The 22185-nt window shown below is 37.1% G+C and overlaps 1 long non-coding RNA gene across 1 annotated transcript in view; it reads left to right on the forward strand.

The window, feature by feature from the left end:
* Nucleotides 1-2199, forward strand: part of LOC119578766 — a 4609-nt gene extending 2410 nt beyond the window's left edge. Inside the window, exon 2 of the long non-coding RNA XR_005229209.1 lies at nt 20-2199. This is a non-coding gene — a long non-coding RNA (uncharacterized LOC119578766). The remainder of the gene's footprint in view (nt 1-19) is intronic.
* Nucleotides 2200-22185: the final 19986 nt, after the last annotated feature.

Genomic DNA, 22185 nt, shown 5'->3' on the forward strand with positions numbered 1-22185 from the left:
CCACCACTTCCTCTTTCAGAAATCCACCTGGAAGTCACCTGATGAACATGCACAGAGAACCTCAGAATAATGTGGGGGTGGTCAGGACGCCAAAAGGCCCAGACGGAACTGCGGGTTTTGGAAGAGGAACCAGTCTCCATAGGTAGCAAGACGCCAGGCTAGCTGCCAACAGTTTACCTTAAAAGAATGAGAAAAACAAAAACTAATTGAAAGCAAGTTGAATGAAAAAAAGAAAGAAATCTACAGGGTTTAAAAGCAAAAGCAAAATGAGGGCACATATCTTCCTCAGCCCATGCAAATCTGTGGTCTTGTCTTGAAACTGTGACTTAACTTCTGCATCACCAGTTGTCTGTGGATTTCACACGTACACATACACAAGCACATACACACACCATTTTTATTTCAAGCTGAGCAACTAAATTTATTTTGATTGAACTTATGCAATTGGAGAAGGAAAGAGTAGTAACATCAGTGTTATTTTTAAATAACCAACTATCATTGGCTTTTTGCTGGTGAAGAAAACCCTCAAAAGAAGAAGTATATCTTGCAAACGTGGAACAAGTAGCGATACCTTATTTTTTCCTGTCTTTCATCTTTTTCTCTTTCCCTTTTTTTTTCATTCCTAGCTATAGTACCTATTTAAATCTTAAGAATTGCCACTCTATTGTAGAAGCAGCAATTTGCTCTAAGATATAGGAGATTTGTATACCACTTCAATTCACAAATCACTTTTTCAAATCATGTAAGCATTCATCAGTCCATTAATTCTCTCTTAATAAGTGATGTTATGTTGAAAGTGTACCTTTAATTTACTGAGATTTCTTTTTTTGTGTTTTTTTATTTTTTTTAATTGTTTTCACTTCTTTGTATTTTTTGCTGTAAAATCACTCCCAAATTATTTCCTGTATCTTGTAATTTCTTCTTTAACTGAAATTGCAGCTTTGTCATCTACTTTAGTGCTTTTCAATTAAAGCAGTTGCTTCTTGTTTCCCCACATTTCACTTTACATAAATTTTATCTTTAATGATAATCGCTGGTTCTGAGGAAAAGAAATATTGCTTTTTTTTCCTTTTTTTTAATATACCCACAAAAGAATGTTAACAAAAAAGCCCATTTGGACATGTTGCTTGCAATATCCAGATATGCAACATGTCTTAAACCTGTGACTTTAATGTTAATGCCTTGCCAGTAGTTGTTCTGCAGTATTTTTTTAATCCTGTCTTTGTAACCTGCCATGATCATGTGCACACAACTCAATATTATGTTTTTTCCCTCTTCAATATGCTTCACTGTTAAAAAAGTAGTCCATATTTTTATCGGAATTGTTTGCTGGTTTCATTCAGCAAGCAGATTAATATATCTTCCTGCAGTGTAAATGCATATATATATGTATATATATGTATATATGTATTTTGTTTATATCTATCTATCTATATATATATATATATGCATGTATACAAAATAAATGCCTTAGATATATTTTTAGAATGATTTCTAACTGAGGGATTGTTCTTGTTTGTCCCTGGTACATCTAAGGCAGCCTTGTAAATATGTAGTTACCATTCACTAGAGAAGGTTTGACAAATAAACACCATCCTTTGTTTTAAGGGATGTCACTGATATAGATGTCAAAGCATTATTGCCTTATGGTTTTTTAGAGAGACCAACAATCAAAATTCTTTTTTGAGTAGGAAAGAGAGGTACATTAAATGCTTGACAGTTCTTTTACACCCGGCTGCAACAACTTGCCCATTTGAAGATTTTTTACCAGAATGTCCTCAGGCACTAAACTGTTCGTAGATGGGTTATATGATTTTTTTGGTCTCACTTTCATTTTTTGTTTGTTTGTTTATTGCTATTGCTAATGTGGTCCTATAGTGTATTATTTTGAAGTCAGGATTTCCTGTTTATAACTTTTGGTTCTGATTTTGCTTTCTTACAATTTTGTTTTCATGTCCTTTTTCTCTCAAGAAAAAATCTCAGCCTATCTTACCCTTCCCCTCTTGCCTGAAAAAAAAGAAAAAAAAGAAGTTAATTAGGGATGGCCTTAAAAAGAAAAAAAATATATATATATTGGAAACTTTTATGGAATTAATTTTTTGTAGTAGGGTTGTCTACTGATTTTTATGCCAAGTTTTACGTAGATTGTTTACCACGCATTAAATGAAGAGCGAGTCTGAGTCACACACAGACAAACGTTTTGAGATTTTTCTTTTCCTTTCATTTTATTGCATATCGCATGTGGGAAGCAGAATCTCTGTGAGAAAAGAGGTGAAGTTAAAAGAAAAGAATGTAAATGGTTGGTAATGTTAATTTTTTGCTGAATATCATAGGTGTCATAGTGATTTATGTGACCTTATTTATCTTGTTCTTAGAAAGGAAATTTACATTATTACTCTGGAAATTAATTTCAAGCTTCCCACAGGACTGGTAATAGTGTCAGTTTTATTTTAGTCAGATGTTGCAACTGAATATTGACTTTTGCTTTTATTTGAGATAGAAATGTATGTTCCTTCAACCTGTGGCCGGAATTGATAATGTAGTCTTATTCTTTGTTTTTTCTTTTCTTGTCTTTCTTTATGTGTATATGTATTTATATGCACACACACACACACACACACACACACACACACACACACACATATATATATATATATATATATATATTATATATATATTATATGTATATGTATATTTATATTTATATTTATATGTATATGTATATGTATATGTATATGTATATGTATATGTATGTTATGTATATGTATATGTATATGATATGTATGATATATATATATATATATATATATATATATATATATATATATTATATATATATATATATAATATTATATATATGTATATATATATATATATATACTATTATATATATATAATATATATATATATATATATATATATATATATAATGTATTAGATATGTGTACATATATGAATGTATGTATGTATAACACACTATTACTTACATGTGCTTATGTACATTATAATTATACATGTTTTTATATTTTTTTTCATTACTTCCATTAATGAACATGTGATGATTTTAATAATGATTATGATTTTGGGGTTAATGGTGATAAGGATAGTTGGGTAACTAAATATTTTTAATGACATTAGTAAATATGATCTGTTTTGATTACATATAATTACTATGATATCCAAGTTTATAAATCATTATGAGTGGGGTAAAGTGTTATTGTGATTATTATCTTTATAGTTAAGTGTATACCTTTTTGGTGATTATTGAGTGTAATAATAATATTACTGATGAAGATTGGTTAGTTATATTCATTGCAATTATTACTGCATTGCTATTACTGTTATTGATATTATTGTTATTATTATTATTGTTATTATTATTTTTTTTTATTATAACTATGGTTATGATTATCATTATCACTGTCATTATTATTTTATTAAGAATTATTGTTATTACTATAACTTGTTTCCATTAATATTATTATTACTTACACTATGACTGTTACTTATGCTATTCTGTTGTAGGCACCTTCACTATTGCTATCACTATTACCTTTGTAATATTTCAGTTGTCATTGTTATTTTCCTGTAATATTTACTCTGTCACTGTTATTATCAATCCTTTTAATTAGTTCATGTAGAATGAATGGTCTGATAACAGTGTATTCAGTATTATAATTTTTGCAAAGGCTACATGTCATGTATATTGCACAACAGCAGAAAAAAAAAAGCAGAGAAAAAAGGACACCAAAACAAATTTGACCCATTTTTATCCGAAGTTTTTAAAGGAATGGTAGAAACAATTAGCTTTAAAAAAGTCTGGGGCCCCTCTTAGGCTAGTTGCAATGGCTGGAGTCGTCTGGAGAGCTTTTCGAGGTTTGAGTTTGATTCGTGATCCAGTGTTTGATGGGTTGGGGGAAGGAAGTCCACTCGTTTGGAATGTTTTTGACTTATTTGTTATTGTTACTACTAGTGTTGTTATTATTATTATTATTATTTTTATTTTTTTATTTTTTTATTATTTTTTTTTATTATTATTTTTTTTTATTATTACTCTTATTATTATCATTATTATAATAGTAGTAATAATAGTAATAATAATAATAGTTATTATTATTATTTTTTTTATTATTATTATTATTATTGTTATTATTGTTATTTTTTATTCATTTTTGTGTGTCATCTCATGATTATTCTTATCTTAGTAGTATGATTTTTATGGTTTTCCGCCCTTCCCTATCTTGTACTTCATTTTGGGTATAAAAATTTGTTCATAATTAATCAATTATGACTTGCTTATGACTTTATTTGATTATTATTATTATTATTTTATTTTATTTATTTATTCTTAACAATGATTGCCCTTGACATATGTCAGATATCCCAAGTATGAGGTGTTGCATATACATTAAAAAGAAAGATAGGAAGGAAAGTACAGAAAGAGGGACAAGACAGTTAAAATACATTGATATTCGGATAAATGTTTGTAAGGATTGTGGCATCAGGTAAAACAATAATGTACGGAGCACTTAACTTAGATTGTACTGTGCGCTTGTTCCTGAAGTTTCTGAAAGCAGAGGGTGAAAAACAATATGGAGAAGAAATAAGACGTAATAATTCACGGGTAGATAGTCGAGTACTAGTTGCAGTTTGGATTTGAGCGTAGCAGAAAAAAAAAATAGAGTGGATCTTTAAATTGAGAATGGACTTTGGGCTCTCTCTCTAGTACACACAAAATACGTTTGTGGAAAGTCTATTTTTTGACAGTCGTAAAAACTTGATTTTATCCATGGCATCTTGGGTCATTTATGTCGAGGGTGACTTGTATTGTTACCATTTGTGTTTTTACTAAGATTATTATTTCTCTATATCATTATATTAGTTGTTGTTGTCGATTGTGAGGATGATGATGATGATGATGATGATGATGATGATGATGATGACTGTGATTATTGTGATTTATTTTTATTATTAACATTAAAGCATTATTATTGTTATAATCCATTATTGTTCATTAATACCATCAAATGCATAAGCACAGGGTTTAGAAGTAGGAACTAGTATCATTTTAATAATTGGAACGATAAATTCTTTTATATGATAAAAACTCACTGCCTTAGAAATTTTTTGCAATAAGAACATAAACCGAGATGGTGAGTAGGATTTAGAATGATAACCTTTCTTTTTCAGTCTTTGTCCACATTTGTAAAAAAAAAAAAAAGAAGAAAAAAAAAAACAGTAGATCTATAATATAACTGTTGTTAGTGAATTCAAATGGTAGTTGGAGACTATGTGAAGCATCTTTTCCTTCCAATTAGAATATTTTTTATTTGAAAAGAGAAAAGGGTTTTGAGCTATGAATTTGGCTTTTTCCATTTTATTGATAGTTTCCTCTCGATCTCTATTATTATTATCAGTCTCCTTGTTGTTATCATTATTATTACCATTACTACTATTATTATTATCTTAATCATCATCATCGTTATTATTATTATTATTAATAATGTTAATATTATTATTATTATTATTAATGTTAATATTATTATTATTATTATAATCATGATCATTATCATTACTGTTAATGTTTTTCCTTCTTTATTTTTTTAAGCTGAGGTTTGATATCTTTATCTACCTTTTTTTTTTATTATTTTTAGTTTTTGATTATTTATTAAGATTTTAAAAAATTATTATTATTATTTTTTGTTGAGTATGATCTGATTGTGTTCTACTTGTATTAGGGTGTTGATTTAGGAAAGTAATAGGTATTGAGAAATTAGGTTCTCTGCATCCCTTTTTTGGTTAGAGGCATTTTCGAAAGTTCTGGTCTCTTTTTTTATTCTTACACTGTTCGGTGATCCTTTTGTTAATTATCCAATCTCCTTTCCTCTTTTTTTTTTCTTTCACATTTGTGGTATTTCTCTCTTTTATGTATTTTTTTCTTTCATTACTCTTTATCTCTATATTGGACTTTTATTCTTGACTACTTAATCAAATCATGTTATCAGTTACCTTCTTAAATATGGGAGAAATCTAGACAAAAGAAAAAAAAATAAACATTCCAATTTTTATTGCAAAGAAATAAACATTTTATTAAAGAAAAATAAATTGCCCAATGCCTCCCTTCCTTCCCACTCTCCTTCCTCCCCACCCACCCCCTGTGTGAATTTTAATCAAGCATAGAATTGCAAAGTATTGGTGCTTCCCAATGATGGGGTTGCAAAACTGTCCATGGCCTTTGCAGCCTCACAGGAAAACTTCCCATTGCATATATACAGTATATACTTACGTACATACATACATATATATATATCGGATTCATTGTGTACTGGTATGTCTAGTATTATTTTTTAAGGTATCAGTAACTTGCCAAAGTGGCATGCTCTCTTAGTTTTCTTTTCATTATTATTATCATTAATATTATAGGTGGAAACTTGTAGAAGAGTGTTCAAAAGGGGCATCATTGTGAGAGGGGCTACCAGGAAATTTTTTAAAAAAGATGTTGAATTTGTCTACATTTGCCTTTTCCTTATCCCTCCAGCAGGACCTTATATGCTCCTGCGGTAACAGTGCTTGTGTGTTTTTGACTGCATTATGTACTGTGTTTTAATTTGTTACTTTACAGTAAATCTTTACAAGTTTGAAGCTGAGAATTGCAGCGTTGGATTTGTGTGTTTATCAAGTAAATAAAATAGAAGAAATGTCAAGAGCTTTGCCTTTTGGTTTGTGTCAAAAATTTTGTGTAGTGTAGAAAAAGAAAATGTCATTGGTTACACCTTTTTTATTTGTTTATTATCATTTTTTCCAAGAAAGGCAATTGAAAAGAAATGTATTGGATGTGTAAAATTTGTTTTAGACATTGTGCACATGATCTACAACATTTTATTTAATTGATAAAGAAAGGTATGTGAAGTTATTGCCTAAAAAATAGTTGTAAGATCAGAATTTCATGTATTGTCTCAAAGTTGTATGTAAACCTTTGCTTATTTTTTTAATTAAAGCTGTTTTACGTTGAGATTTTTTCTAAAAGAGTAGGGAAGAAAAACCAAAAGAAAGAAAAAAATGCAGCCAGATTCGTTGGTAATACTCATTCATATCTAGAAATGAACCTGCTTTGTATTATACCAGTGGTTCTTAACCTGTGTTAAATCGAGCCTCAAGGTTTCAGTGAATCAGTCTAGGGTTGGCAGCGACCTTCCGGAATGCATTGCAGTTACTGTAATTTGCTGACTCTTTATAGTCCTCTTTAATAGAAACATCACAGTATACTATAAAAGAATGCTATTTATTAAGACCTAATTAATAGTATGATGCACCTGTCATCATTGTTTTACATATTACTGTGGAGGACAAAAGTAAAGTGGTATGTAATAAATAAATGAAAGCATATTTATAATATAATTCATTTTCTTCAGTACTCTTTAACCAGAAGAGGTCAATAATATCATAGTCTTATTTATGCAGACTATAATGATATTAAGCAATATGAGATGTAATTATTTTTATCAAAAAAAGGAATTACTTTTATCAAAGAAAGTATTTGTCAAGTTCCAGCTAGTAAGAATGTTTTTATTTTGTCATATGTAATTTTTAATCAGACCTTAATTATAAAGGGGCTCCTAAAGGAACCCAGCCCCGTCTCCCCAGATGTCTATCAACACCACTGAGGTTTCTGCAAGTGTGTAGTGGGTTTTGATGGGGTTTTGCACCTCGAAAAAGGTCAAGAACCACTATGCCATACAAAAGCTGAAATATATTCAGAGAATTAAAGTAATAATAACTGCTGTAAACTGATATTCTACCAAATCTTGACATGTAAACAATGCAAACACATTTCACAAGTATTTAGAAAAGAGAATTGAAACTGATCTTCCAATTTTCAAATTAACAGTAAACGGGAAATTTTGATGATAATATTTTTGGATAGAGAGTGAATGAATGAGAATGGAGGAATAAGTGACTAAGTGTATGTGAGGGAGAATGATGATCTGATAGTTGTAGGGAACAGTATTTATTGTAGTAACACCTCATCATGCCAAGTGAAGATTAAAGATTCATGTGTCCCTTTTGGAATGGTGCTGTAGCGATGCCCCTCCAAGGTTGGCGAGTTGAAAAGGTGACTGTTGCTCAGGAACATGTCTCTCTTGGGTCAGGTACGAGGAGGCAAAGTCAGGTGATGGCGCTGACCTCAGAAGAATGGGCGGGAAGGCTTGGCGTGGCTAATGTGATCCGCGAATTTGCAGCCATTTGTTACATCCCTCGGCCAAGATGAGTGCATCACATTTTTGTTTATGCTGCTTTTACATTTACTGACTTTAGATGAATGATATCCCGAAGTATATCGCATATATATGTATGGAGGGATAATTACAATTGATAAAAGATATTAGAGCAAAAGATATTCCAAAGGCTTCATGTCTTTATTGATTGTACTAACAAAAAATGAAAGATAAAAAAATATAGTTTTTCATTAGTTTTTACAACAGTTGCATAGAGAGACAAACTCAAAGACCATGGGGGAATGCATAAAGTGAATAAAGATTACAGCATATTGTTAATGGGTTTTTCAGCTCTTTCTAAGGTGTAGTTTACATTCCCTCCCCTCAGCACGGTCTCTAACAGTACATTACATTAGACTACAACACTAGAAAACTGCCCCAAACATGTGCACTATCTACCCCGACTGACCTCATTAGCAAACCTACTCCCAGTTTCATTCCTCATTTAATACTTTTACTGGAACTGTTTCCATCTCGCCAACTGATTGCCCTGTGTACAGCAACCTGAAAACGACCTGCTTACCTGCCTTGTTGACTATGGTGCAAGATCAGTACAGTGCTATATACTTCCTCCCAGAGTCTGATGTAAGTCCTACATCAATAATGGCAAGATTACCTTCCGCAGACTTGACGTCCCCATAAAGTTTTATATTGGTGATGAGTTCTGCCCTGCCAGATCATATCAACCCCTTCCCCGTCAGTGTCAGGAATGGCGTTTTGGTCACCCAGGCAAACACTGTCAATCCACAGCCCACTGCCCTCTATGTGCCTAAACTGGTCATGACCGTCCACCTGTGCCAAGTGTGGTGGCTCCCATAACGTATTACAAGTTCGAGTCTGCGGTAGCACTTCTCAGATTCAAACGAAGCCTCACTCTCATCAAGGCCAGATAGGAAGGACGCCCACGGGGTTTTCTCTAGCTTTCTATTCCAATTCTGCCCTTCGCTCCGCTCCTGTCCTTTCTTCCCAAAACGTCATAGCTTTCCTCAGTATCTCTTCCTCCTACCCCATAACATCCTAAATCTAGTCCCTCTCTATGCAAGTCCAGTTCTTAACTCCAAATCCCCTTTTACTAACCCCCGTCGTACTCCCTTTCCACTTCCATACTATTCCACAGCGCCTTGCGACTTTTGACATGTAACACAGTTATTCATAATAATTAACTAATTTTCACCCTGTTCGCCACATTACTTACATAATGCTATATGACCTTCTAGCACATATATTTGTTGTAAGATTGGCCATTCGTGAGGAGGAAATGGAAAATGGACGTATAAACAGTGCAGGCAACCCGATTTTCTTCCTTTTACGAAGATTTGTGGCTGGATCTTCGTTAAAGTCCTTTTCAACACCAAAACTTACAAGGAAAGGCCTTGAACTGAACAAGAGTCCTTCAAGACAGGAGGAAATAGGTTTTATTCCCGACCTTCACCAGTTAGCAAGTTGTCGAATAAGAACTGAAAATAGGGACAATAACTGGGTTTTCGGCAGATTTTTTTTTTTTTCGGGATTACTAATCATCTTCAATATCTTATTCTAAATTCCAATTCTATCTTGTCTCGGACAGGAGGATAACGATCTGTACCTCGAAATCACGCTAGAGACTTAGACGTCTATTTCTGCATTTTATTCCACGAAAATTTTGGTCCATTATATTGCATTGTATAGTAATTGTTATTATTATATAAAGTATGATTGCCATCTGTATCTATCTCTGAAAACCGAAGACGTAGTTTCGGAAACTTTGATTAACCTAAATATCGAAAGTTGGTAAGCTTGGGAGAGTCAGGTTGCCAAGCTTTGTTTATTCTGAAATCTCCCACATTGTGTAAATAATTGAACTGTAACTTACACGTATTTATTATTTCTCTTAAGCTTCCCTACGCATTTTTTAAAATTAATACTATCAAGAGTTCCGCCATGTTTATTTACGTAGCGGCCTACTGTGGAGAGACGTAGGCTAATAACCATAGGGTTAAGAAGGTCGAAAGGACTAAAGGTAAACCGACGTAGGCAAACCGACGTAGCGGCGAGCAAAGCCTTCTTCATGAAAAAAGTCCCGATGTAAGAGAAGGACTAAATATGATAAGTGGATTTACCCCTCGAGAGAGAACTGCGAAAACAAATACGAAACCGCAGATGGGAATGCAGGAAGTGTCAGAAGTGCACATCCGTGGTCAAGGCTTTCTTAAGTGACAGAAATGTCCTGCTAAAATAACACGGGATTTCTCAAAGCTCAAAGTGAGTGAGTGAGTGACTGAGTGACGAAGCAATTAAGCGAAAAGGCCTTCGGCATTTTCGTGGGGTTTTTTGGTACTTCCTTCTTTGTTCTACTCGAAATATAGTATATTATGAAATAATTTTATGCATTTTTGTATGATATAGGTATGCATATATTATGCATATATGTAGTTATATATTTTGTATTTGTGTATTTTATGGTATATATATGTAAATATAAAAAGTATTTTATTTTGTTATATGTATATTATGTATAAAATAATTATATATATATATATAAAATTATAATATATTATATATATAATATAATATATATTTATATGTGGTGTGTGTGTGGGGTGGGTTTGTGTGTGTGTGTGTGTGTGTGTGTGTGTGTGTGTGTGGGGTTGGTGTGTGTGTGTGTGTAAAGTTGTGTTGTTTTGTGTGTGTGTGTGTTTTGTGTGGTGTGTGTGTGTGTGTGTGTTTTGGGGTGTGTGTGTGGGTGTGTGTGTGGTTGTGTGTGTGGTGTTTTTTGTGAAATTTATTTTATGTATATATATTGTATTTTATATTTATATATAATATATATATATTATATACTATATATACATACATATCCTATATTATACATTATAATATATAATAAAATAATATACTATATATAAAATTATTATGAAGAGAGAAGGGGAAGAGAGAGAGAGAGAGAGGAGATAGAGAGAGAGAGGAAGAGAGAGAGGAGAGAGGAGAAAAATTTTTTTTCCCAAACCAAGGCCGGAATTCCCAAGGAAATTACCTAAAAAAACAAAAAGGAAGACCCTTTTTAAAATTTTTCCCTAACAAAATTTTAAACATTTAAAAGGTTCAAAAATTCCCTGTTTACGGAAAGTTTTTTGGCCCGTAATATTTTTTTGCAGTTCATTCAAAAATTTAAATCAATTTTAAAGTTTAAAAAATTCTTTCCTCTCTTCTTTCTCCTCTTTTCTTTCTTTCCTTCCTTTTTTTCTCTTCTTCTTCTCTTTTCTTCCTCTCTCTCTCTCTCTCCCCTCTCTCTCTCTCTCCTCCCTTCTTCCTCCCCCCCCCCTCCTCTCTTTTCCTCTCGCCCTCTCTCTTCTCTCCCCTTCTTCCTCTCCTTCTCTCTCCCCTTCTCCTCCCCCTCTCTCTTTCTCCCCTCTCCCCGTTCTTCTCCTCTCTGTTTCCCCTCTCCTCATCTTTTCCCTTCTCTCTCTCCTCGTTCCCCCCCTCTCTCTCTTCTCTCTCTCTCTCTCCCTTTTCCATCTCCCCTCTCTTCTCTTCTCTCTCTCTCTCTTTCTTCCCCTCCCCTTTCGTTCTCTCTCTCTCTTCGTTCCCCTTCTCTCTCTTTTCTCGTTCTCTCTCTCCCCTTCGTTTTCGTTCTCCCCTCTCTCCTTTTCTCTCTCTCTCTCTCTTTTCGTTCTCTCTTTCATTATTCGCCTCCTATTGGGTTTCAAAACGGGGCTCTGTTTTTGTAAAAATATATATGCAATAATATTTCACAAAAACAGCCCCACTGGGCCCCCGCCCTCCCCAAATGGCTTTGTCGACATCCAACTTTTTTTAGGGGGATGTTTTTAAACCTTTTTAAATTTTTGTTTATAATTACATATTTCTCTCTATTCTACTATTTACAACATTTTTCCTCTATATCTAAATCCTTGAGACTAGTGTCCTTGGGCCTTTTTTCCCTTTTTTTCCTCGTAGACGAGCTTGAAACCGTATTTTTTAGAAGGCCAATCGACACCTCATCCATCCCAACGAGGGCGCTCTTCTTTTTTTTCTTTTTCTCTCCCAAGTTGTTGTGCAAGGGATGAGTAGAATATCGTCGCTCTGGTGACATTCCCCCAGAAGTCGTGAATACAAGGGTTTTGAAAGTCCTTGTTTCGACTTCTCGGCCCGCGTTCGCCATACCCCCCTCTTTTTTTGGTTCTCATGCTTGTTTTACCCAGAGAGGAGTTCCTGGGATGGGTTTTCTCGGGGCCTGGGGTTGGGAAGTTTTCTATGTCGAAAAAGGCCCTTCCCCTCGTACCCAAAAACTGTTGGCACTGTTTTCCCTAATCGGCGCCCGTCTGCAGTTTTGGGCGGATTGGGTGAAAGTTGCCCCCTTTCTGTGGGGATGGGGGGAGGTTCGATCCTCACGCCCGGGGAAACCCCCCTCCCCAAAAGCATTTTTTGCAGTCACGCCCCCCTCACCTCGTCGTGGCGCATCCCAAACAAAGCCTCCCGTCTTGCCGTCAGGGCATGGTTGGGGTCGAAAGCCGAACCGCATGTGCAGTGCTGGTGAAGGGCCCTATTGTTCCCCAAACCCTATCTCATGGGGAAGGGGCGTCCACAAAAATCCTGTTTTTTTTTAAACTAAACCCTTTGACTTTTATGGGGAACTGGTCCCCCAAATTTGAGGCGCCGGTTTTTGCGTGCCATCCCCATTTTTCTTTTCAAAATCCCCCAGAATTATAGGGTTAGTTCTTGGGAAATTGTGCCCCTCTGCTTTGGGTTTCCCCATTTTTTTTTAATTTTCCCTTTTTAAATTTTTTTTTGTTGTGTTTTATAGGCTGTGTATAGTTTCTTGCGTTTTTGGCCGATTTTGGCTTGGGTGAGACCCTTTACAGAGTTTTGGGAAATCCCCTGTCCCTATTTTAAAAACCCGGGTTTTTTTAGGCCCATCCCCCCAAACCCTTTGGGGGAAGTTTTGAGTATGGCTCCCTCCCTTGGCAGTGGGATTTTCTTCCCCCTGATAGTGGGGTGGGGTCAGGGGTTTACAAATTTCTTCCCCAAGGGTTTAAAGTAAAGGTCGATGTTAGGTATAGTTCGCATTAAGAAGTTTTTCCAAATTGTGTTTGATACCAAAGGGGAACGGGTTTTGCCGAGTTTCGGTTCCCTTTTTTTGGGGATTTCTGCCAGCTCTATCACTTTCCCCTTTTCCATTTATCCACTTGCCTTTTTAGTATTCTTTTCCCCCGGCGGGTTTTTGTGGCCCAAAAACTGCCCCAAGGTTTTTTTTTACCGCCGGCCTTTATAACCCCGTTTTTTTTTCTCGGGAAAGGGGTTTTCTGGCCCTTTTCCGAGATTTTCCGGTTTTACAATTAAAACCGATTTTTGGGGGCGTTCGGAGAAAATCCTTTTTTGGGGGGGCCATGTGTCTCAAGAAAATTCCACCACTTCCTTAGGTTCTCAAATTTTTTTTGCTCCGGGCCCGGGCTTTGGCCCTAGCAAATTGCTTTATATTTTGTTGTTTGTGTGGTCAATTATTGTTTTTTACCCAGGGGAACCCTGCGTACCTCGCCAGGGGAACTGGGGCACCTTTTTGTTGTGCCCTCCGGCTGAAACTTATCAAAAAATAATTTTTTTGTTCTATTGTCGCTATGTGGACTCTGCTGGATTGTTGTAGGTGTTCTTAAAGTTTTTGCGAAAGGGTTGGGGGATTTTACCCCCTATAAATTTTGGATTTTTTGCCTTCCGGGTTTATGTTGTTGAAGGGATTTTGTAGGCATCCCCATTATAAGGCCTGAAACCCCGGGTCTTCATGATGTTTCTCAAAGGGGTGGATTGCTGCCCACACCCTCCGGGTTTACCTGCCCCAAAACCGTAAATTTCCCCCGGCTTTTTCTAACGTCCCTCTCCGAAAAAGTTCATGATTGCCTTGCCGGGTTTCGTTTGCAAGCCCTTTTCCAATGCCAATGGGGCGGCATCCGGGCTTCTTGTCGAGGGCAATTTTAAAAGACCAAAATGTGAGGGAAACCAGGGTTTTTGCAGTTTTCTGTTGCCCAAATTTTTTTTTGCAAGAATTTCAATGGTTTTTAAAAAGGGCCCTTTGCACTGACCCAACTTTCTTCTGCCAGGGTGGTTTTCCATGGCCCTTTGGGGGGTCGGGGGGGGGTCCAGAAAGGGCCCCCCTCACCATGGGGTTTTTGCAAAAGCATGTGTTTTTTTCTTTTGCCGGTAATTTCGCTCAAAATCTCCGGAGGGGGGAATTTTAAATCTCCACGAAAAATGTTCCCGCCGCCGCTTCCTTTTCAGGGGTGCTTTTTATTGAGCAAGCGACGGTGGGTTTTCATTTAAGGGTAATGTCCCTGTTGTTTCATTTTATGTTAGGCCCTTACTTTCCTTTTTTACTTTGCCTTTTTTTTCATTTGACTGGGAAATTTTCCCTTTATTTGGGCCATCTCTTTTTTTTGTTGCAATTGTTTTTCTGTACTTTCCCCGTGTTTTTTTTCCTCTTTCAGAGTCCAGTAAACTCCCTACTTTCCTCGCTCCATCCTCCTTTTCATGCCCTTTTCATCATCTGCGGGCTTTGGGTTTTTGTATGTTTCCCTTTTGGGATAGATGGGGGTAGAATAGCGATTTTTTTTTAGACAATCGTGGAGGAAGCTGGGCCCTTTGGTACTCTTTTAAATTTAAAAATTCGACTTTTCCCTTTTTTAAGTCTTTTTGTTGCGTTGCATTTGGGTGTCGGATAGATTGCTTTGGGGGGAAATAATATTTTTTTTGTAATTTTTTTTTTCCGTTTTTCCCTTGTTTTCTCCCCTTTAAATTTACATATTTTTGCCAGTATCGGGGGCGAGAAGATCTCCCCTTTCCCCCTGTGGGGGTTTTAAACCCGGGTTTTTGAGATTCGTGCCCTGGGATTATTCTTTGAATAAATACTATGCCTTTTGTCTCTGCTTCTGGTTTGCACTCTGGCCGGTTGGGGTTTTTTTTGGGGATTGTTTTCTCACTCTGCACGATGTGCAATATCTTTCCCCTTCCCTTTTCCCATGCAAATTGGGGGGGAGTTTCGTGTAGTACAAACAGCAATGGGTCTACAGTGCCATTTTTGATAATTGGTTGGGTGAGGGGTCTGTAATTGGCGCACTAGGGGGGGGGGGTTTAGGGTAAATCGTTTTTCGGTGTTTAGGAGGGGGGGTTTTGGCAACTCTGGGGGGCTGGGCGTGTTATTTTTACCCAAGGCGAGTTTCTCCTTTCAGATTTCCCCGAGGCCCGTTACATACACCAGTGAGAGAAGTGGAGAGAAAAAAAAAACAAACAAAAAGACGGGGGAAAAGGGTTGACCAAAGGTCAAAAGGGGTTGAAACCGCGGGCAGGTCCCCTTTTCAGTGAAATTTCCCCCAAAAGTCCGCTCGCGCAAAAGCGCTATTCAAAACAGGGGGTATGTCTCTAATAGTATTTATTTTCATAGTTTTAGTGTGGGGTAAAAGTTAAGGTAAAACCTATTTAGTATTCGTATTTTTCACCAGCATTAAAAAAAAGAGAACTATAGGACGTGGGTCGAAAATAAGCTAAGAAATGGGAGCTATGCGACGTACGGGGCCCCTCCCTCTTCTTTTCTTTTTCTTCTTTTTTCCCTTCTTCCCTCTTCCCCTCTTCTTCTCTTCACTCTCCTTTTCTCCCCTGTTCTTTACTCTCTCCCCTTTTCTCTTCTCTCTTCTCTCTTCTCTCTTTTCTCTCCACTCTCTTCCTCTCTTTCTCTCTCTCTCCCCTTTTTCTCTCTCTCTCTCTCCTCTCTCTCCCCTCTCCTCCCCTCTCCTCTCCTTCTCTCTTTTCTTCTCTCCCTCTCTCTCTTTCTCTCTCCCCTCTCTCTTTTCCCCTTTCTCTTTTTCTTTTCCTCTTCCCCCCCTTTCCCTCCCTCCCCCCTCCCTCTTCTCTCTTCCTCGTCCTCTTCCCCCCCCCCCCCCCCCCCCCCTCTTTTCTCTTTATCGTTCTCCTTTCCTCGTTCTCTTTTTCCTCGTTTTTTTTTTCCTCTTCTCTTTTTCCCTCGTTCCCCTCTTTCCCTCGTTCTCTCCCCCTCTCTCTTTCTCTCCTCTCTCTCCTCTTTTTTCCTTTCTCCTCTTCCTTTTCTTTTCTCTTTCTCTCTCTTCTCTTCTTTTCTCTTTCTCTCTCTCTCCTCTCTCCTCTCTCTCTCCTCTCTCTTCTCTCTCCCTCCCCTCTTTTCTCTCTCTCTTTCTTCCCCCTCTCTTTTCTCTTCTCCCTCTTCACTCGTTCCCCCTTTCCCCCTTTTTTTTCGTTCCTTTTTTCTCGTTTCTCTTTCCCTCTCTCCTTTCCCTTTTCCTTTTCCTCGTTCTCTTCTCTCTCTTCCTCCTCTCTCTCTCTCCGTTTTTTTTTTCCCCCTTTTTCTGTTCTCTCTCTCTCCTCTCTTCTCTCTCTCTTGTTCTCCCTCTCTCTCTCTTGTTCTCCCTTCTCTTCTTGTTCCCCCTTCCCCTCTCTCTCTGTTCTCCTTCTCTCTCTCGTTCCCCTCTCTCTTCTCGTTCTCCCTCTCCTTCCCCTTCCCCCTCTCCCCCCTCCTCCCTCCCCCTCCTCCCTCTTTCCCCTTTCCTCTTTCCTCGTTCTCTCTTTCATCTTCCCCTTTTTCACTCGTTCTTTTTCATCTTTTCCCCTCTTTCTCGTTCTCGTTCTCTCTCGTTCTCGTTCTCTCTCTCTCTCGTTCTCGTTCTCTCTCTCTCTCGTTCTCTTTCTCTCTCTCTCTCTCTCTCTCTCTCTCTCTCTCTCTCTCTCTCTCTCTCTCTCCTCTCTCTCTCTCTCTCTCTCTCTCTCTCTCTCTCTCTCTCTCTCACTGGTTCTATTTGGTAATTCTAAACTCATTAGACTCATTAAGCTCTTTACAACGCCACTGAAAATCCATTGTTACAAGAACAACTGCATAAGTCTTTTTCCTCGCTGAAATATTGAACAGAAAATTAAGAACCATTGAACAAAATTAAGAACTATTGATTAGCTAATGACAAGAGTGCATAAGACACAATCTCATTTGGCGCATACATCATACACACAAAAATAAAAAGAAAACAAAATAATATCCAGCGAGCATAATACCTTAACTCCGGTTTTGTGAACAGTGACGATGAAATATTACAGGTTTTGAGTATTTACGTCCAGATATACAGGACATGGAACCAATAGCAACGTTTTACAGGTTTTATTTATTCAATTTTATTTTCCTTTCAAATCTCACTATCTATGGAACCAATAGAAACGTTTTACAAAATTTTATTTCTTCATTCATTATCATTAAATCTCACAGTCTATTTATTCATTTTCTGCTGATTCACTTGATCCTCGGTTGCATTAGTGAATCTGCTGCAAGGGGCGGAACGTTACTTTATGAATAATATAGCTACCATAATGAGAAATTAAAGCATACGAAATGAATCATCAGAGTCTGAAAGTGCATTTGCAATGCATGAATTTCCTGTAGCAATGCAATTTCGTCATATCGGTCGTGCTATAAAATTTAGTCAGAGCTGATTGGGAGTTGCCATTCCAGCTGTACAGAGGTTGCAAATGTAGTTATGAATCTTTTATTCGCTAACAGAACAAAGCCTTCATATGTCACCAAAATGACCAGACATACATTTATTGTATATATGATTTGCTATAAGTAACAACTTCTACAACTGCTACTACTACTATTAGTTTTAGTACAACAACAACTACTACTACACATAATAATTATCATAAAGATAACACACAAAATAAAAGTAAGAGTAAAATAATAATGTTAAAATGATGTGTTAATAATAATGATAAAAAGAACAACAACAGTCATAATACCAATAACAGTAGTGGCAATTAAAATAATAATAATAAAAATAATTATACAAAAATATAACAACAACAATAATATTAACAACAGCAATAATAACAATGACAACGATGACGATGGCGATGACGATAATGATGATGATGATGATATATTATTAATATTAATACTACTACTGCTGCTGCTGCTAATACTAATACTGCTACTACTACTACTACTACTACTACTACTACTACTACTACTACTACTACTACTACTACTACTACTACTACTACTACTACTACTACTACTACTACTACTACTGCTTGCTGCTACTATTGCTACTACTACTACTTATAACAATAATAAAAATAATGACATTAATAATGGTAATAAAAATGATAATGGATAACAATGATACTACCACTACTACTACTACTAATGAAATAATAGTAATAATAAAAACTGCTACTGCTACTAATACTGCTACTGCTACTGCTGCTACTGCTGCTGCTACTATTGCTACTACTTTTTTCTTTTTTAACGGTAGGTTCATGTCTGAACCGCCGTGGTCACAGCATACTAATTATAATAATAATAAAAATAATGACATTAATGATGATAATAAAAATGATAATGGTAACAATGATACTGCTACTACTACTACTAATGAAGTATTAGTAATAATAAAAATGATAATGATAAAAATAACAATGGTAATAATAATAATAATAATGATAATAATAATAACTAATAATAACAATATTAATAGTAATAATAATAATGATAATAATAATTAAAACATAAATGATAATAGTAATAATAATAATAATAATAATAATAATAATAATAATAATAATAATAATAATAATAAGATAATAATAATAATAATAATAATAATAATAATGATAATAATAATAATAATGAATTAGTAATAATGATAATTATAATAATGATAATGATAATAATGATGATAATAACAATAACAAAAGCAACAATAATAATAATAATAACAACAACAATAATAACAATAAAAACAACAGCAAACCAATAATAATAATAACAACAACAACAGCAACAATAACAACAAAACAACAACAATAATAATAATGATAATAACAATCATCATCATCACACTAATAATACTAATAAAAGAAATAATGACAATAATAATTGTAACGAATGATTAATCGCGCAAAAATGAATGAACGAACGAGTGAATGAGCGGGGCAGACAGTGTGTGTAGTAGTAAAGTAAGTACGAGGTTCAGCGTAAGTGGCAGTGTTCCTCCTTTCGTGTCAACAGCGCTGCATAAGTTAGGGGGTTGAGTAGCGGAACGAACCTTCTGTGGAACTGAGTGGTTTATTGAGAGACTCCGTGGGTTACAGGGCCATGGTGTGAGGTTGTGAGTGTTCGAAGGATCGTTTATAAGTCTTAGAGAAAGGCGGTGCGTTGAAGATATTATGAGGAAACGGAAGATGTATAGACTGGACGGAGGGATGAAAGTTAAGGAATTCTATGATGATCATGATAATGATTTGGCAAAAACATAGAAAAGCAGGAGGAGGAGGAGGAGGAGGAGGAAGAGGGGGAGGAGAGGAGGAGGAGGAGGAGGAGGAGGAGGAGGAGGAGGAGGAGGAGGAGGAGGAGGAGGAGGAGGAGGAGGAGGAGGAGAAGAAGGAGGAGGAGGAGAAAGAGGAGGAGAATAAGAATAAGAATAAGAATAAGAATAAGAATAAGAATAAGAATAATAAGAATAAGAATAATAAGGTTCAGGAGGAGAAAGACCAGGAAGAGGAGGAGGGAGCGGAGTAGAAATAGCAGGCCAGGAAAAAGGAGGGGGGGGGGGGGGAACGTCGACGAGCTGCGCTGATATTGGCAATAAATGTCTGGTGAAGGTAAGTAAAACTCTCCGTGAGACGCCTCTTCTAAGCAAACCCAACTCTGAGGAAGTCGTTAAAGTTTCTTGACGGGTGAGAGGAAGCAGGGGGATTTGGGGGTGGAGGGGGGGTGGAGGGAGAGAGAGGGGGTGGAAGGGAGGAGGGGGTGGAAGGTGGAGGGGGAGAGAGGGTGGAGGGGGTGGAGGGAGAGAGGTGGAGGGGGTGAGGAGGTGGAAGTGGAGGGGGAGGGGGGAGAGGGGGTGGAGGGAGAGGGGGTGGAGGGAGAGTGGGGTGGAGGGGGATAGGGGATGGAGGGGGTGGAGGGGGAGAGCGGGTGGAAGTAAGAGTAGAGGAGGAGGAGGAGGAGGAGAGAGTAGAGGTAGAGGGAGAGAAGGAAGGTGGGGGGTAGAATGGGGGGGGGTAGATGAAGAGGGGAAGAGGGAGAAGTAGACAAAGGAGGAGGGCGGGAAGGGGGGGGGGGAAGAGGGAGGAAGGGAATAAGGCAAAGAGAAAGGAGATGGTCGAAAGGAGGGAGGAGGGATGAAGGGGGGAAATAGAGAGGAGGAGGAGGAATAGGAAGGGAAAAAGGAAGGAAGGAAGGGGAAAAAGTAGAAAAGAAAAGAATGGAAGGGGAAGAGAAGAGGATAGAGGGGAATGGAAGCGAGGAAGAGGAGAGGGGGGAGAAGGAGAAAAATGGGGTAGAGGGATGGAAGAAGAATGAGAATCAGGGAAAGAGGGAGAGAAGGGGAGAAGCGGCAGGAAGGAGAGATATTGGGGGAGAGTCCGGGGGAGGGGGAGGGGGAGTAATGGGTCGGGGGAGGTAGGGGGAGGTGGGCGAAGGAGGGAAAGAGGGAAGGGGAAGAAGTGAAGGAAGGAGTGGAAAAGAGAGAGAGAGAGAGAGAGAGAGAGAGAGAGAGAGAGAGGAGAGAGAGAGAGGAGAGAGAGAGAGAGAGAGGAGAGGAGAGAGAGGAGAAAGGGGGGAGGGAGGAGGGAGGGAGGGAGGAGCGAAAGAGAGGGAGAGGAGGGAGGGAAGGAAGGAGAGAGAGGGAGGGAGGGAAGGAAGGAGGGAGAGAGGGAGGGAGGGAGCGGAAAGTAACTTCTGTCACGCGGCAAAACCCCTTTGAAAACAGGCCTTCAAAAGTAAATAGCAAATCTTAAAAAGGAATTTCTTTCTTCACTTTCTTATGAGTTTTCTGTCACGAGCAATATCGTATTTACTCTTTCTGACACACACTTTGCGGGTAGTGGTGATAGGAATTAAAATACTGAAAAGATATCTGTAACAATAATGGTAATTGTTAATGCTAGATGTAGTAGCAGCAGCAGTAGTAGTTGTAGTAGTAGTGGTAACAATGATGATGATGATTATAATAATAATATAATAATAATGATGATGATGACAATAAATAATAATAATAATAATAATAATAATAATAATAATAATAATGACAATGATGATAACGACAATAATAATAATAGTAAAAAAAAAAAAATAATAATAACAATAAAAATAATGATGATAATGATAACAAAAATAGTAACAATTACGAGTCGATTTCAACCCACAGACCGGGACAGCAGAGAAGAAAAAAAAAGAAGAAAAAGGAAGAAAGAAGAAGAAAAAAATAAGAAGAAAAAGAAGAAGAAAAGGGGAAAAAGGGGAGAGGGAAAAGGAAAAGAGGAGAGGAGGAGGAGAGAGGAAGAGAGAGAGAGAGAGAGAAGAAAAAAAGAGGAGAGGAGAGGAGAGAGGAGAGAGAGGAGAGAGAGAGAAGAGAGAGAAAAAGGAGATTGGGGAAAAAGAGAGAGAGAGAGAGGGAGAAGAGAGAGAGGAGAGAGGAGAGAGGAGAAGAAGAAGAAAAGAGGAGGGAAGAGAGGAAGGAGAAGAAGAAAGACGAGAAGAGAGAGAGAGAGAGAGAGAAGAGAGAGAGAGAGAGAGAGAGAGAGAAGAGAGAGAGGAGAAAAGAGAGAAGAGAGGAGAGGGGGAGAGAGAGAGAGAAGAGAGGGGAAGAGAGAGAGAGAGAGAGGAAGAGAGAAGAGAGAGAGGAGAAGAACCCAGCAGGTTTAAAAAAAGGAAAGGAAGGGGGGAAAAAGAGAAGAAGGAGCCAAAAAGGGAAGGAGGGAGAAGAATGGAAGAAGGGAGAAGGAGGAAAGACAATGTTTTTTCCTTTCAAAAACCCGGAGAAGAATTCAAGGCCCCCGCCAAAACCCGACGAGGGAGAAGAAAGGAGGAAAAAGTGGAAGAGGGTAAGGAAAAAAAAAAGAGTTTTTAGGGGAGAGAATGAGA

The sequence above is a fragment of the Penaeus monodon genome, chromosome 11 (genome assembly GCF_015228065.2).
Source record: "Penaeus monodon isolate SGIC_2016 chromosome 11, NSTDA_Pmon_1, whole genome shotgun sequence".
In the NCBI taxonomy this organism is placed as follows: Eukaryota; Metazoa; Arthropoda; class Malacostraca; order Decapoda; family Penaeidae; genus Penaeus; species Penaeus monodon.